General features: G+C 45.5%; 1 protein-coding gene across 4 annotated transcripts in view; it reads right to left on the bottom strand.

The window, feature by feature from the left end:
- SLCO4A1 (solute carrier organic anion transporter family member 4A1) overlaps nt 1-14470 on the bottom strand; it is a 32094-nt gene extending 17624 nt beyond the window's left edge. The window contains exons 1-2 of one of the 4 annotated variants that reach the window (XM_042801059.1): nt 14125-14470; nt 1740-1819 (exon numbers count right to left, since the gene is read on the bottom strand). The gene's annotated coding sequence lies outside the window, so the exon portion shown is untranslated. Of the gene's footprint in view, nt 1-1739; nt 1820-11375; nt 11396-14124 lie in introns of those variants that run through there. The other 3 variants (XM_042801060.1, XM_033010364.2, XM_042801061.1) reach the window with 3 other exon arrangements.
- Nucleotides 14471-14735: the final 265 nt, after the last annotated feature.

Genomic DNA, 14735 nt, shown 5'->3' with positions numbered 1-14735 from the left:
AATCAAACATGCCTCCTGCACAGCAGGCAGCTGACTTCAGCTGCATGCTCCCCATATCAAACCTTTCTGATGTTACATTTCACTGCACTTGTAAAGAAGGTTGCTTAGCTGGGGACAGATTTTGCTATCACTGATTTCAGTAGATAGAAAAAGCCCACCTCTGTCAGTTAGCTGATGTGATCAGGAGCCAAGATCTACCAAACCAGCACACCTTCACCCTGGAGCAAACACTCCTATGGCCTCATTACCAGCACTGGGATATCTCCTTTGATACTTCATGAATATATATTGATATTTTGATATTTCATGAGTCAGGAAAGAGATTGCAGCTTTTCATTAAAGTTTTCCTTCCCCCGAAGTAGCAGGAGTCTGGGCCACTGGACCCAGGTGACTACATCATCCTCCCCTTCAACTTTGGTTACTCTTAGTCCTACTTACAGTAAACACAGGGTGAAACATTTTCAGGAAAGCAACCAGTCTTTCCTCCAAGCAGCAGATGTTTCCCCACAGAGAGCAACCTTTTCTGCCCCCAAGCCCACGTCCTGGCCATCTCCCTATGGACCTGGGCTAACGACTTGTACCCAGGTGCTGCAGGCAGGAAGCCTGTTCCTGCTCACTGCTGTCCGCCAAGCTGCTTTTTATTTCTTGAAGTATTTATAAACTGGCAGTGACACATTCACGGGGAATATCAGCTTTCATAGGAGCCATATGCCACTTTAGAGGACAAAATATAATCTTTAGGGAAAAAAACCCAACTTCACGCACTTCCTAATCATTCTTATTCATCTGAGCCATCCATTTATCACTTCCCATTCATCTCTCTTTTTAATGACTCAGCTGGTGATTTCTTGCTTACATTGAATCAGTCCCAATGCTATTATCTTGCAGCTATAGATTTACTCATTTTGCTGCAAGATTTTAACTCTTTTTTTTTCAGCTATACAGCTGGTTCCAGACTGCCAGCATTACCAAGTCAACACAACAACAGCAGCAAGGCAATGAAAGCATATGATTTGATGAAATCTGTAAAGACTTTTCCCCCACTAATATTTAGCATTAAATCAACAGTAAAACTTAAAAGCTTTCATCAGGTGATCATTTAAAAAGTCACAGGACCAATTAAAAACATTTTGTGTCTCTGCCTAGGACTGCAATTAGATTAATGTTACAAATTAACTCATAACTGACATGCAAAATAATCCCATTTGCTGAAGTATGCTCAATAATAGTTAATCTTCCCTTTCACTCTATGTTTTTTGACTTTTATAGGGTATTATTGTGGTAAATAACATCTATTCATAACTTCTGCTTTCTGTAGCTGAGCACAGTTTACAGTTTATGAGCAGACTTAATCATTTTTTCAATTCTATGGCATACATGGAGATATTTGCTAAGGAACAGGAATGGGGGATTACAAATGATCAAAATATGAACTGCAAACCAAGGAGGAGCAGCCCCAGTTGATGCTCAGTGGCTGTGCTGGGCAGTCTCAGTTATTCTCCCCAATTTGTGAGTGAACCTGACCTTACTAAACAGACACTTGGATGTGGATTTTCCCAAATTCAAAGTACCAAGCTCACGTTACTCCAGAAAGGCACAAATTCATGTGGGTTTGTACATTTAATTTCTCTTGGTAACACGTACTGAATTTTTCTCAGATACTTTGGCTTCAGAGGATTATCAGTATTACTTCTGATGCAGCTGATAAACACCATATGGATCAAGTGTAATCCACTCACTGGTTTAGGAATGGGGAAGCCTCCCAGAAGTGAGATAAATCCACACCCCAGTCCTGTGAACAGGCCTTGTCCTCAGGGCACTGGTTGAGATAAAGGGAGACAAAGAAAGCACAGGATGATTGGGATGTTCACATGCAACATTGAATTGTTTTCCTGGCAGTGAAGGAACTTTACCCAGCTCACAAGAAGTGTGAACCTTGCATTTTTTTAGCACGCTTTTAAAAAGCTTATCTTTGGTTCAGCAATACAGAGGATACTGCTGTGGCCGGGAGCAGCATCTGCACCAGCCTGGAGCCTTTCGTAAGCAATTCCTACAGGAACAGCATCATCCTACACACAGAGAAACGTTTCAGGAATGAGAAACACATCTAAAGGGCAGCCAGCTGACCATATCCAACACTGTGCTCACCATCAGTGCTGCAGGGACAGGTGAAGTGCAGGGCAGGAGCTTTCTAGAAGCAGAGGATGATAGGAATACCCTGGCCCACCCCTCATGTCAGAGACATGTTTTTACATGATTAGTCCCACCAGAGTCTAAAGCATGGAAGAGAGCAGTAGAAACTGGCTGTAAATTACCATATGAGCAAGGACACATTTATAATGAAATAAATTCCAAAGAGTAAAGCTTAGCACTCACAAATCCTTTGTATGTTTTCCAAGCACTTTCCATTCGCTGGCAAATTAATGCAATAATATGCAAGAAATCAGGAAGGTGACTTGGGTAATTTTCAATTAGCTGCTTGAAAATGCTTTGAAGATAAATCTAGCCAGATTTTCTGAGCTTGCTTATTTGTTCCAGCTTATCTGTGCAAATACAATTGGCTGCAGCTGCCTTAGACCATCTTTAAAAACTTGCAGTGCCAATGCATAAAGCAGACTTAACCAGGCCACTATATTCTGCCATAGCAAAGATTAGCCAGACAAAAGGTTCTTTTATGCTATAATACCTAACTCCCTCTCCCTAATGTCACTCTTGCTTGAATATCTTTTTGCTACCCTGAAGTTTGATCAATGATGAGCAGGTTTTGATACTGGCACAGTACTGCGCTCTGCAGGCACCGTTACTGCCCACGGAGCTGGGTGTGACCGTGGCTCTTCCAATGCAGTTACACCACCAGCATTTTCCCAATACCCAGCCCTGCCCACGGCACGGCATTATTTTCCATCATTTGGATTCTTACAATCCAATTTAAGGACATTCAATATCCAGGAAAACATTTCTGCATCAGCCATTAGTCAGCTTTTCCCAGTGATTACCATTTAGTTACTATAACTATCACTTCTTTGTTTCCATGCAGAAGATGCAGATTCGGGCAAACCTTTTATGATAGAAGAAAAGAAACAAAATGAGAAAAATCCAAATCAAAAATGTGAAACATGATTCTTTGCTGCTTCTAAAGCTAGAACCAATAAACCCCCCCCAAAATGTAACATCCTGTGTTACACAATGCAAGGATGCTGAGTATGGGATAAATATAACAGAATAATGCTGACATCTACCATGGTTTACAGGAACTTACTCTTTTTTATCTAAGTCATCCTAGTTCGATCAGTATGAAGGTAGAAACAAAGAGGGAAAACCAGAGGAAATGATACCATGAAACTTTGTGGAAGCCATACCACAAAAAGATGGATTTGGCACAAGTAATATGAGGCCCTTCTGTTGTAGGTGGTGGGTTAATATTATACAGAATTACTGCATCCTCCTCATAAACAGAAGGAAACAGGCATTGCTGAAGTAGCAGAGCCTTTCCACAGGCTTTTCTCTTACACTGCAGCCATAAAACAGCCTTTTCATTGAGATATCTCCTTCAGTTGGCTATTTTTTTTTTCTTCTCTCCACTGAATGACCAATTCATGTACTATACCAAGCTGCACTCCTCTTCCAGGGTATTAGGAATCTATTTTTGGCTTGATTGTAAGAGCAAAAGCAGAAACACAATTGTGCTTGGAGCCAGAACTATTTATACCCTAACTTGGACCACTACCCTCCTTTCTGCTGTCAACCATTCAACAAGCCTAGAGAAATTTGCACATTTCCACAATTGTTTTTTGCCTTAAAACACCAGCCCTGCCTGCACTAGTGCGGACTGTGAGCAAGGAACTGTTAGAAGTGGGTTTCGTGAAAACCCTTGCTGTTGAAGAACCATTCCTTCATGGAGTCTCAATGTCTTTTTCCATTCAAATGGATCAAACAGATCAAAATTTGGAGACAGAATATAAATCTTAAATCCCTGATGTCTGCTGCAGCATGGCAAGAAATCTGTGTGAAATCCTGGGGCGTTACTCAGTGCTGTAAAGGGATAGATCTGGAATAGGGCATAGCCTCCATGCTGTCTCGTTTACATGCTGTGGACAAAGAGAGTTGGAGGTCAACATCCAAATTACCCAGTACTTCACTTATTCCTGAGACAAGATTTTCTTTCATCCCCTTTCTCCACAGTAAGTGAACTTTCTGGGGAAAATCACGTACCACTAGGTCTTATTGCTTTACCAGCCAGTAACAGTCTTCAGCTTGAACTTTCTATGACAAGTTCTCCAGCTCAACCTGATGTTGGTGGGCTGGGTGTCCACCCATTCCTCTTTCAAACCAAACAACACAGAGCTCGATGGCACACATTAGAAGAGCAAAATGCAGCACAGAAAAATAAACTTGCTGATCATCAGCATCCTCTACAACGGTCACCATCCTCAGTGAACACAAGAGCACATGAGTCCACGGGATGGGCAGAGGGTGGAAATACTGCATCAAATGGGAGCACCAGAGAGACAGAAATTACAGGAAGGATTCAGTTGAGGGAAGAGTTATTTCCCACACCAGCCCACTTTTTCTTCCAGATCAGCAAGTAATAGCTTCCCCAAACAGCTCCTGGAGCACAAGCTCACTGGTGCACACCGCTTAGCCTGGATCTTGTTTAACATTCAGCGATGCTCCCTAATCCTCTTAGGTATTAGTCTTGAGATTCCTGCCAATCAGCACAGCCTCCCAGACAGGACTTAAATGAACTCACTGCTTGAAATGGGCCATTTTGCAAAATACAGTAGAAATCCAGCTGTTCATTTTTGGTTAACCTCAGATTAGCACCTAGGAAGTCACTACGGCATGCAAAATCCAAAGTTAAATAACCCCGATTAATTAAGATTAAATAACCCCGATTTCTCAGGTGACTCCCTAGGAAGTCATTCTGCATTAAGACTGGGATTTCTCTCTCTTAATTACTTGTTTAGAGTTAAGCACGTAATGTGAGTTAGACATTCTTATTGTCTCTCTGTTGCCCACTGCAAGGGGATCATCACATTCAGGTTATCTACAGCCTCCAAGCCACGTCTCCACAGTCACTATTTTGTGTGTTACTAAATCACCCAGTACTGCAGATAGGATCTGGAGCACGAACAGGCACATAATCATATTCCTGATGGATTAGCCAAGCATATGAGCTTATTCTGGCCTTGTGTTGGCTACCACAACACAAACAATATTTGATCTAGCACAAAGCCAGATGGTGCAAAAATAACCCTCTCAGCACAAACCTGATGTGGCACAAAGGAGTTTGAGCAAGATGAGTGCACAGGCTCAGGTAGCTGTAGGACTTCTGACTTGGTGTTTGCAGCCTCTGAGTTTCCTGACACCAAGTACTCCTCACCCACCCTCCAAAGAGGAGCTAAACGAAAGCACCATACTTCATCATATTTTATCTACTTAGAAGAGACACAAGGTCATCTTGCAGTTAATTTGCATTTGGTCATGCAACACCCTAGATCTTAATAAACCACTCCGTGGTTTATTCTGGGATTTTTTTGAAGAGGCCACATCCCTATTGTGTAATTGAGAAGAAATAATGACCACTTTCAAATGACTTCTCATCATTCTCTGACTCAAAATCCCAAACCAGTACTATAACCACAAATTACAGCTGCAACAACTATGACATGAAAGACAGGAACCCAGACCCAAAGGGGAACAGGACATGAGATCAGCACACTGGCAGCATGCAGGACAGCTGACCACTGCCACCAAGGATGGGCCGAAGAAGCCAACCTGAAATTACAGCTTCCTGAGAAACCTCGGATCCATTTCAATGGTGAGTCCTCGTGCTGCAAGTTCCTACAGCGGCTACGGCAAATGTCTAAAGTAGAAAGCACTGAAAATCTCCGTGATGGCCACAAAGTACAACAGGTTGTAAACTGGCTGTGCTGCCCTTGGCTGGCTGCATCTAAATAAATAAAAATCACTGCTGATCGGAAGAGGTGAGACTCCACGGACTCCTCTGAGAGATGCTGGTGGAAAAATACTGAGCAATACCACTCTGTATTAACAGGGCTCTCTAAGAAACTCAGCCTGTATGAAACAGCAATCCCATACACACATACATCAATATACATATTAATGTATAGAGAAAGGTGCGCACACAGGTGAGCACACACTCTCTGCAAGCACCAGGTGGTTTGCAAGCTGCCCCTCTTGCAGGCTGGCACGTCTTTTATTTGACAATCGGGTCAGTAATTCCTTCTTACTGCCAGGGAGCAAATTGCAGCCAAATGGTGTTTCTTCCTGAGATAAAGGAATAAACAGGCTTATAATGTTCCCATTGTCAACCCAAAACATCTGCTGGAATTCAGAGCGGTTTGCTGTCCATGCACAGTGTGCAGACGGCTTCTACTTTGTACCCTCCCTTTTCTCACACACGAGCAATCACAGCGTTAGACAGTAGCTGTTGGGAGGACAGATTTACTTGGAAATCTGAAAACTGCCTTCAAGGGATTCCTGCTTTCACGCAGCAGCACAGTGGGGTTTCCATTTCTGGCCCTGGAACTTTTCATTTTTCCTTGGTAAGGACTTGCTCGCATCCTACAGATTCTACCAAGGTACTACGGGAAACGGACACAGTGGGATAACCTTGTTCTTGGTTATCAGCTTGAACGAGGTCACTGAGGACTGATTTCTGATCAGTGTTCCATACAAAGTGATGGGCCTGGTCCTGTCATTGCTGCTTACCCATAATCACTGTTTGCTCACACAAGGCATTCAATCAGGGTTCCTGAGATCACCCACAGAAAGTAAAAGGTAATTCAAGGGAATAAAAATTGGCTGTTTAGTGGTGGTAGGCAAGGAAGTCTTTTTATTGCTTCTTGAAAAAAGGCAATATTTTAAGTTTTAAATTATTTTCAAACAGGAAGATTGGAGATAGATAATCAGTGTACCACAGGCTGGATACCTACTTTTCACTCCTTCTAATTCAGTTCCTTTAGCATCTTAAAATACCCTTTTCAAGGTTTTTCTGCCAAATAAGAGGAAAATATGCAACAGTAAATGGATCACAGGTTGATCAGGGTTATAGAGGGACTCCAGAAAAGGCTGATTCTGTTGTAACCAAAACCCACATCTGGCTCAAAGGATCTAAATCCTCCACGAGACTGAATCTGCTCCAACAATACAAAGAAAATAAAGTTGCTTTGAAAGCACTGTGGGGAAATCCCCTTTTTTGAGCAATTCTTATGCTAACAGAAAGCTCCATGGCATCTGCCCTGTCCTTGATTATGCTGAAGCGGTGCAGGATCAAATCAGTCACCGAGGGAGGTGTTAGCAAGCCCTTCCAGCTAAGGCAAGGTAGAGCAGCCTTGCTGCTGCTCCAATTTGCAGCTGGAACAAGGGCTGAGCTTCTGTTTTCTATGGGGTTTTTCAAACAAAAAAAGTCTTTAATTAAATTTTCAAATCTGATTTATTTGGAGGATGGTAAACTAAAAAGACTGATACAGTTTTCTAAAGATAGGTAATAAGGGAACAGAAAATCTAAAAGAGCCCATGTCCTTCAGATGCTTTGGGGCTTTTAATTTCTGTCATGGGTTGGTATCATTTATGAGAACTCTGGAATCTAAATGTATTTTTTTATCTGTTAATGCCATCTAGAAAAATAAACTCCTATCTCATAGCATACCCAAAGCAACTGAATTCACAAATATGAACCCATAGCTATAAAAATGCCAAAAAGTACTTTTTATTGCATTTTTTTCATAGAATCACAGAATAGTTTGGGTTGGATAGGACCTTAAAGATCATCTCGCTCCAACCCCCCTGCCATGGGCAGGGACACTTTTCACTAGATCAGGTTGCTCAAAGCCCTGTCCAACCCGGCCTTTTCAGCCAGAACATTGCAAAGTCAAAGTATTTTTTGAGAAAAAAAAAAGCGTGTGGCCTTTCTTTCTCAACACGAAAACGACTCCCTAACTCCTTCAAACCACTGGATGGTGGTTAAACAAAGCTTGTCAGCTTGTATTTTCTTTCGTGAAGCAACCAAGCCAAGCTCTGAGGATTCAAATGATGGAAGAGTATTAATGCCATACAGCAATGTACTTTATCCATTAGCAGTAGCAATCAAATTCAGTTTTAGTGTAATTATACATACTTCAGTGGAATAGCACAAGAGAAGAAATGGGACTAGTATCTTCACTGCTTTAGGAATTTCAAAAAGTGCTGGAAAGGCTCAGCACTTTGCTGAACGAGGTGAACAAGAATAAACAGCGTATTTCCCACCGCTAACATATTCCCATTTCTCAAGCTTATTTACAATCTGGAAGTGGAATGACATTATTTTTGACAGCAGCAACATAGTAGTACCCCAGATTTAGGGGTACTTCTGCCTGAAGAGAGACTTAAGGTTAGAATAACATTACTCTGTTTAATATTAAACACTTCAGTGCCTCATCTCATGCTCTCCACTGTACTAACGAGAGGTCTGACACAAAATCTATTAAAGCTAGTGGCCCTCCATGAGTACTTGTCTACAATCACTCATCACAGCTACTGAAGTAGGATGGATGCTTTTGTCCAGGATTCATAAACCAGATGAAGTCTTCCACCTCTCTCAGACCATTCTTCCCAAAAAGTGTTTGCAGAAACATTCTGTTCTCAAATCCTCTAGTTCAGCATCATCACTCATACACCAGGAGGTCACTCAAGGCCAAGATGGAACAAGACTAATTGTATCATGGGGAAGTCTGGCAGTAAATCAGTTTTGAAAAGGGAAAGGAGAATGACTCCAGGATAGGAGCAGGTCTTGCATCTAGAGATCCTACAGCTAGAGAGGGCTGGGATAGCTGGGGAACCTGCTGAAACACAGAGCAGGGAGAGCCGTGCTGCCACCAACCTTGTGGGAAAAGCCCCTGATCCCACCTGTGCTGTGGCCTGGGCTCTTACTGCTCCCAAATTCTGCTTCTCTCCACTCAGATCAGCCCCTGACTGGGCCAAGATAACGTGCTTTTTCAGTGTACTAGGGAAGCACAACACAGCTCAGGGTGGCCACTGAAATCAAGACCAGAACATCAATGTATTTCAGGGCAGCCCACAACGTAAATAGCCTGCACATCATTAACAACTCCCACACGTTGCTTAACACAGTGACCTCCATTCATCAGGCATAAAATATAAAGGGGGAACCTCTCCCCTGAAATCATACTCAGCATCTCACAAACCCACCATCAACAAGCCGTCAGCTCTTCTAAGAGGGTGCAGAGTCTTACAAAGCTTTTCCACAGTTCACTGTTGCATTAATGGGATTCTGCAAGGTGCAAATGCCCCAGGCTCTGAATAATCAATTTACAGGAAGCAGTGCAAGGAATCAGGTGAGGAAGACAAGAAACCCAAATGGTAAAGCAGAATATTTGGCAATCTGGCATGCGAACACCTTCATCTGTGGGTTGTGACCAAGCCTATAGCCAAAAGCAGGTTTCTGGTACACTCAATTAAAATAAATGAAAGCAAAACAAGTGCTCAGTGATGCTTTTGGGAGTGAACCAAGCAAAATGAACAGCATAAAGCAGAGCCATGATTCACTTTTTGTGCTACTGCAGGGTGTAAAGCCCCAAATCAGAGAGTAGGATCCTCCCCAGCATGCTCCATGCTGTAAAGACACACACACACAAAAAAATTAAAGCTGCCTCGAGGAGTCTGCAATAGGAAATCATGAGGCACTGAGCAGCTGGATGCTGATCTCCCTAAGCTGGTGGATATTTCTTTTGTTAGTGGCTGATCCCATCTTCCCCCTTGCCTGCAAATCTCTAATCCCTGTAAAGATTTCTATTAAGTACTTGCTCAGGTAATTCCTGGTTTTGCTGGCCAAGAATACGCAACCCTCGCAGGAATTGCTGCTTCCCGTCTCATTTGTAATCCCAGGGTCATGCTTAATGTTTTTGCCTCTGTCACTTTGCGGGTTTGCCTCATGTGCGGGGCAAATTAAGGCAATATCAGTGGGGTGGCTATTTCAGAGGGCTGCAGAAGACGCTGTCACACCTGGCCACGCTCGCCGTACGCCAGCACGGTTTCGGCCGAATTGTGACAGGGCAGGTGGCTGTGGTCTGTCCCTCACAGCCCAGAGGCTGCTGCTTCAGTTTCAGATCATTTTTGGTAGCCTGCAGGCTAGACCTCTTTGCATATAAATAGCTATTTTTTTTTTCTTTTCATTATTTGACTAACCCTCTCTCCCCACATTTCATCCTTTTCCTCACATTTACAACAGCTCAAAGCATACATGTCTAAAAATCTCTTTTGTGTTCAATACCCCTCAAATGCTGTTTTAACGTGTGTGTTTACAACCAAGTAGCACTACAGAAAGTAGGAGCCCAGCAATCAAAAAAAGGAGGTGCCAGTCTGGAATAACTTCATGTTTGTAGCATGCTGCCTGGTAAAACCAAACAGTCTATAAAATGGTAATGAAATGTTAACACAACAAACTCATGTGATTAATGCCCACTTGTGCCTTTTGAGCTCTCAGAACTGAAAACCATGTTTTTATTATAACAATGCTTTTGATTTGTATCATCTAGACAAATAGGTTAGTAAAAGTAAATACAGGTCAGGTGATGAAAGTGCTCCGATTTCGGCTCAGCACACTGCCTACTACTTCCTTCTCTAACTTCAGTTTCAACCTTCTTGAAACAAGGACCATTTCATCATTAACATACTTTCTACGTGTTACAAGGATCATCTTGCCATGCCACTTTACTAGCTTTTCTTATTTTCTGCCTTTTTCTCTGCATGTTTTTAATTTCCCATAGAAAGGCAAGGTTTTGATAAAACGGAAAAAAACCCAAACCACAGTGAATCAGTTCTAACGAATTTCAGTTACAAGGTAGTAACACCGGGTTTGAAGCATCATCGGCGATCGCTTGCAAGCGGAAAATTTCAATGAGCTTGGCTATTTTGGTGACTTTTTCCCCTCCCTTGACACAAGCCGGGCTTTTCCCGACGCGGACCACGAGCTCTTGCCATCGCGCCACGGATCGCCCACAAAAACCCGCACACCCGGGGCTGCCGCCCAACCGGTGTCCCAAGGGGTTACCCCAGCCCTGACACCCCCCCACCAGCCCTCCACCAGCCCCATCTCGGGGTTCTTCACCCCACAACCCGCGTGGAGCGGCGGATGCTCCGCGCCCACCCCCGGGGCTCCCCCGCGCCTCTCCCGCGGACACGTGCGGTAGGTCCACGCCGTGTGTGGGGTTGGGGGGGGGGGGGATTGCTCGCCCCGAGCAGCCCACAGCCCACAGCCCACAGCCCACAGCCCACTCCCCATTCCCCATTCCCCATTCCCCATGCCCTCTGCCCCTCTACCCCTCCAGCATCCCCCCCGCATCCCGCGGTACCTGCCGCCGCCGCCGCCGCCCGCCCGCTGCCGCCCCCGCGCTCCCCGCCACGGGGGCGGGCACCCTTCCCTGACGGACAGGCACCTCCTCCAATCGGAAACGGCTACCGGCAGCGACCCGGCCAATAGCGGGGAAACTGAGGCTAAAGCGAAAGTGGGGGGGAAGGCAGGCGGTGCGGGGGGGGAGTGGGATGGATGGGGGGAGTGGGATGGGGCGAGCGAGGAGAAACGGGGGGAGGAGAGAGTAGGGGGAGAGGCAGGTGCGTTTTATGAAAAACGCCCCATTTTCCGTCCCGCTGCGCACCTGAGGCCTCGCAGCCCCCGGGCAGGGATGGGGATAGGGCTGCCCCCCCGCTTCCCCGACCCTGCCCGGGGTATCCCAGCCTCCCCGCAGGATGCTCAGGGAGAAATTCTGGGATGCATCCATGCAGCAGACCGAGAGGGGAAGCTGCGGTGGAAGGAGCCGCATCCGTGGCTGCGGTGGCAGAGAGCAATGGCAGGAGTTGAATCTTTACCTCCAGCTATTGCAAGGAGCTGACCTCGCGTGAAAGGAAGAAAAGTGCGAGAGCAGAGCCACAGCTATTATTTTATCTGGGGCATAAACACAGCTATCGCGATGTTATCTCTATTGGTGCAATATAGCGCTGGGCACTATCCAGCTGGGCATGGCTGGTTAATGATTGCAGAGGCAGCACAACTCGTCTCCAGAGCCAAAGGAGCTGTGCAGAAAAGCTGTGGGAAGACACCGAACCCCTCTGATTTACATTAACGCATTTGTCTGGGCCTTTTTCCCCCACTGCTTGGGGACTTGCTGTCACAGCGGTTGGTTTAGAGGCACAGAGGGGGCCCTTGGGCGGTTACACAGATGGGTCTCCTCACCAGCACCCACACCTGAGCACTCCACACCCTCCAGGACATAAATCACCTGGGCAGGGACAATCTCAGCAGCTGTGACATGCACCTATGTGAGGGTCTAACCACGCAGCTCTTGCATGCCTACAAGTGCAGCTTTTGTAGACCCCTTTGCATTTCTTGTAAGAGCTGTTTCACATCACTTGGGAATTTGGCTTGTTTCTGCATGTTCAGAGATAAATAATTCAAGCCTTGTATGTTTAGCTCTTTAAAGTGCAATCAGTTCTCCATTATCCAGAGTGCGCGGGATAACCTGGGTAATGGAAACCCCCAGCTAACGCTGCACAAGGCAGCAGGGAGGGCAAAGATGTGGCCAGAGGTCTTGACATCCAGCTGCTGTGCTGAACCCTGCGGTACCTGTCCCTGCTCGGGGTGGAGGCAGCTGAGCTGAACCTTTCCCATGGCTGCTGCTGGAGCTCAGGGACCCACAGGGAACTGAGAGCCGGGGCAGGAGCTGGGGCAGGGACAGACCCTGCGGCTTGTTGAGGCTCATCTCGGGCTGTGGCGATGTGCCGTTTGCATCGCTGCCTCCTCCCCATCCTCTGAAGCAGTGGCTTCAGGATGGAACTGGAAAGTGATGCCTTTTTGTCCCATCCTCACTGTGTCCCGTGGAGTTGAGGTGGATTTTCAGGTTTTGCTTTCACTTACTGGGCTAGATTGGGAGCAGTTGAATAAAATTTTAAAGCAGAATTAAATGTGGGTGAGCCTGCTGTTTGTGACATGCTGTGGTCAGGAAAACTAGGAAGCTTTTGCTCCGTGGACACATACTGATGTTGGTTTATTATATATGATTTTTTTCCTGTGTGCTGAAGTTAGAGCATTGTTTTGGCTAGGGCTGTACAATCACTGATGAGTAAGGCCTTGATTCAAATTGTTAATATTTCAAATAAACAGAGTGGAAAGGACAACAGATATCAAAGATGAAGTGCATCAAAAGCATCTGAGCTGGGGAACCCCCCACACACATTTCCTGTTCAACCACTGCATTCGTCACTGGCTCCGGCTTCAGGGTGATGCATCCCTGCTCCTCAGCTCTGCTCACTTACTTCTCCACGGGTGTTTTGGTCCATCTTGCCTCTGGTGAGGTTGTACTCAGAGATGCAGTATAATTATTTTACTTAATTTTGGTGATTTCTCACACAGCATCTCAAAATAGATTACCTCTTGAGTGAGGGGGATGTAAAGATATGGAGCTTGTCCTATGGATTTACATGAGCTAACAGTAACTGTGATAACGTGTCCAGGGGAGAAGGTGTGACAAGGAAGAACAGAGGTCTGGAAGAAGTGTGAATCCTACACAAATCTTTAAAAGATGCTGGGCAGTGGTGTGGCAAATCAGTCTTGCCAGCTCTGCTGGTTCACTTGTAAATGAAAAGAAGTCTGTCACAGGGTCAAGTTTGTTTTAAATTCCATTTTAAAGGTTGTGGGGCTCAGCGTGAGCCAATGCACACCTTGCAGTGAGAGTGGCAGAAGGCTCCTCCAGAGCCCGGCATCTTCCCAGGACTGGGCTCATCCAAAATGATCTTTGTAGCTGGTTTAGGGGATAGGAGAAGCTGGAATTAATCTACCAAAGCTATATAAAGGTGTAAAGTCTGTGTGATGCAATGAAAGCTGGGGGGGGGGGGGGAGGCAGGAGGTGGAAAGGATGGGCAAAGTTTGGGCAGAGCCTGGATGGGTGCAGAGGGCAGGGACCCGAGCGCAAGGGTGCTGGGTGCTTGCCATGAACTCAGGTCCTGCCCTGCTCGGTTTCTCTCCTGGCTCTGCAAACCTGTGAAGGGGAAGGATGCAACGGGAGCAAGGGGAAAGATGAATTGCAGAAGAATTAGGGAAGTACTCACCAGAGCGTAGTCCTTGTCCTGCTGCCAGCCGCAGACACCTCTCCCAGGGGAGGTGGGGAAGGGTGACGGGGAGGCACAGCCCTGTCCCCTGCGCGGCCAGGGATGTGTGTCAGCTTTGCTTGACAGCATCTGGCTTAAATCTCCCTCACCTCTGCTAGTCTCTTGTCTCAGGACCGTCTCCTTTCGCTCCTTCGCCCATTGAACTCAGCCAGGCTGGGTGCAGAGCTCTGCTAGCGGCTAACGCTCCTGGTGCCTTTTTTTTAAAAAAAATGAAAGGGAGAAGGTTTTTGCCTGACTGGGGCTTAGTGGTGGGCACAAAGGTTGTTTCTGAAGGGATAGGGCTATCTCTGCCCGCATCTGTCATTAGAGCTGAGAATTATCAGGGCAGTGACGGTAATAAGCAATGACAAGGAGACTGCTAATCATATTAGTAGTATTATTACTAACGTTATAATCATTATATGATTGTTATTACGTGGGTTACTATCTCCTTGGGTTTGGGAGGCTCTGATCATTTCAGTTTGACCGAAACCTTGATTTTATGGGTCATGTTAACACTTGCAGATATACCTGCAATGATTTTCATTCAATATTTCACACCGGCATGGATT

The sequence above is a fragment of the Tyto alba genome, unplaced genomic scaffold, assembly GCF_018691265.1.
Source record: "Tyto alba isolate M040663 unplaced genomic scaffold, T.alba_DEE_v4.0 Super-Scaffold_33, whole genome shotgun sequence".
Classification (NCBI taxonomy): Eukaryota; Metazoa; Chordata; class Aves; order Strigiformes; family Tytonidae; genus Tyto; species Tyto alba.
The sequence above is the reverse complement of the archived record's forward strand: the minus strand, read 5'-3'. Positions and strand labels throughout refer to the sequence as shown.